This window comes from Mirounga leonina, unplaced genomic scaffold (assembly GCF_011800145.1).
Source record: "Mirounga leonina isolate KUSES-001 unplaced genomic scaffold, KU_Mleo_1.0 Mir_54, whole genome shotgun sequence".
Classification (NCBI taxonomy): Eukaryota; Metazoa; Chordata; class Mammalia; order Carnivora; family Phocidae; genus Mirounga; species Mirounga leonina.
Window position 1 is genome coordinate 9,387,183 of NW_023270812.1, and position 3,013 is coordinate 9,390,195.

The following is a 3,013-nucleotide window of genomic DNA, read 5'->3' on the forward strand; positions in this document are numbered from 1 at the left end:
GGGCGCCTGGCGGGGCGCGCGGGGTGGGGGGTCGCGGGGGCGCCTGTTCACCCCCAGGAGCAAGCTGCAGGGCAGGAAAGAAAAGTTGCGGTCAGCCTGTGGTTCGGTAGCGGGGAGACAAAGGCGACAACAAATGACAAGTAAACATCCAGCCACAGGAAGCCATTAAGGAGAGTGGGCGCTAATGAGCGCGCAGCGGGGACCCGCCGAGGAAACGCCGCGGGCCCCCGACCCGCCCGGAGCCCCGCTGGCAGGCCGTAAACCTGCTGTGCTCTTCTGTCCCCTTTCCAGTTGTGCCATTAGGAGCCGCAATTACTGGCATCCCAGTAAGAAGACTCCAGGGGTAAAAAGAGAACGTTGGGATTCTGTGATTTCGCACATCCTCACGTCTTCCCTTAACTAGCCGCGTGTGAGCTCGGAGATGCGAGTACCAAGCCTCTTCCCAAGGAGTCTTGTGCAACAGTTTCTCGTAAAAATCAACTCTAATGAATAACCAGACGTTCCCTTGTGCTCCCTTAAATTTTAACTATTAAGAAATTTGTTTTCAAGTAGCGGTGGTTTGTCAAGCAAGGGTTCCCGGCCTCGCTGCGACTTGGTGTCTGGACTATTTAAGATACTTACAGCTGGCTTTCCTTTGGGGACAAACAGCTCCTTCTCCGGACGGCTGGATCGAGATTTCACAAACACCCTGGGGCAGGTGGTGCGGTCCGCGCGCGGTCCCGGAACACCCTCGGCGGACGCCCGGCCCGCGGCCACCCCCTCGGTCGAGGCCCCGGCGGCAGCGACAGCCAGAGGCCCTCCCGGCCAACCCGGTGAAGCCCGGCCGCGGCCACTCGGGCCCGGCGAATCCACAGGTACCAGACCACCCACAGAGATGGGCTTAGAAATAACGCGAGGGAGCCAAGCAAAGGCGCTTCCAACAGAATCGTGCCTTTTAAACTTGTTTACACTTAAACATTTGAGAAAGGGAGTGGGAAAGCGGTTTAGGGTAAATTTCATTTCAGAAAGCCTATTTTAGATGCTTGGGCGAAAGGCAAGTATTGCTAAGCATTACCCAAGACTCGGAAATTGTTTCTTTATGATTTCTTTATATGCGGTGTTCCCTTTCGGAGAAAAAGAGAATATCTGATCATAACATATCTTTACAGATAACACATGACAGTGTAAACACTGATGAAGTTTAAGGAGACAAGCAAATCACTTAAATAATCCCAAAAGGAACTCTAGTGCGCCGTGGCATCTCCCCACTGAGGCGGTCCTGTCTTCTACTTTGTGCCTTGCCATCTCTGTGACTTTCTTTCTTGGTGAAAATTCAAATATATTCTCATTGTTATATTTCTTGTGTTGTGCCCTGAATATCAAGTTAGAATAGCTTGATTAAGCTTTAATAATGGTATCACCCTATCCCATTGATTCTAACTGAGCTAGGAACACTTGAATTCAGAATAGAATATATGTGTTCTATATGTATGTATATATTCTATTCATTATTTTTAGTTTTGAACCAACATTTCTGATCCTGACACTACAACGTCTCCATAAAATGAGTTGGATTTGATGGCACCTTCAGTGCCTTCTGAATCTAAAATTTTAAATTTCTTCATAATTTAAAAAAATATATCATGTTAATATATGTCCATGTTTTTTTTAAAATCACGTTGTTCAGAAGGGTTTAAAATAAAAACAACTAACTTCTGTTTCAGCCTACTCCACCCAAGCCAGCTTCCCAGAAATTTCAACTTGACCCACTTCCGTTAGTAATTATGTTTGTATAAGCCTAGTCACAAATAGAATAACCACCACCCTGGAAAAAGATTTGCAGCCTTCTGCTCTCTCTCTCTCTTTTTCTTTAGATGTATAGAAAGTGTGTTTACTGTTCTCCTTTCCCTTTCACTGTGAGGGAGTCACACCTCTCAGAAGAATGGAGGCATCCAGGGAGAATTTTCCTTATGCAAACCTTGAGTCTCCTAGAAGATTTACCTTTTTCTTGAGTCGTAGCTCCCTTGCATTGATTTCCCAGAATGTGCAGCACCAGACCCACAGGGGTCTCCCCAAGAACCCTAACTTTACACCTTACTATTTTTCTAGTGCTCACAGTTGACTGAGACGCAGCTTCAAGTCAAGGAACCATAGTGGCAATGAGAATCTAATTGCTGTGGGCAATTGTAAACTTCAGTAGTCACGAATTGTAGTATCTACACACCAGGTACACCAGATTTGTTCATCAAAATTAGGCCCTTTCTTTCAAATCAATATTTTGGGGGAATATTTCCCCTATGAAAACAGAAATCTATAAATATAAAATTGTCCTAGAGATATTTTTAGACCCTGAAAAGTTATCCAAGATTGCTTTGGCTATTTGGGGTCTTTTGTAGTTCCATACACATTTTAGGATTGTTCTATTTCTGCAAAAAAAATGTCTTTGGAATTTTGATAGAGACTGCATTGAATCTGTAGATTGCTTTGGGTTATGTGGACATTTTAGCAATATTCTTCCAATCCATGAGCATGGAATAGCTTCCCATTTATTTGTGTCTTCTTCAGTTTCTTTCATTAATGCCTCATAGTTTTCAATATACAGGTCTTTCACCACCTTAGTTAAATTTATTACTAAGTTTTTTATCCTTTTTGATGAAATTGGAAATGAGATTATTTTCTTAATTTCTCTGAGAACTCGTTATTAGTGTATAGGAATGCAACAGATTTTTGTGCATTGATTTTGTCTCCTGCAACTTTACTGAATTCTTTTATTAGTCTTAAGAGTCTTTTGGTGGAGTTTTTAGGTTTTCTATATATAATATTATGTCATCTCCAAATAGTGACAGTTTTATTTCCTCCTTTCCAATTTGGATGCCTCTTATTTCTTTTTCTTGCCTCATTGCTCTGTCTAGGACTTCCAATATGGTGTTGAATAAAAATGGCAAGAGTTGGCATCCTTGTCTTGTTCAGATCTTAGAGAGAAAGCCTTCAACTCTTCATAGAGTATGATTTGGCTGTGGCTTGTTCTAGAAAG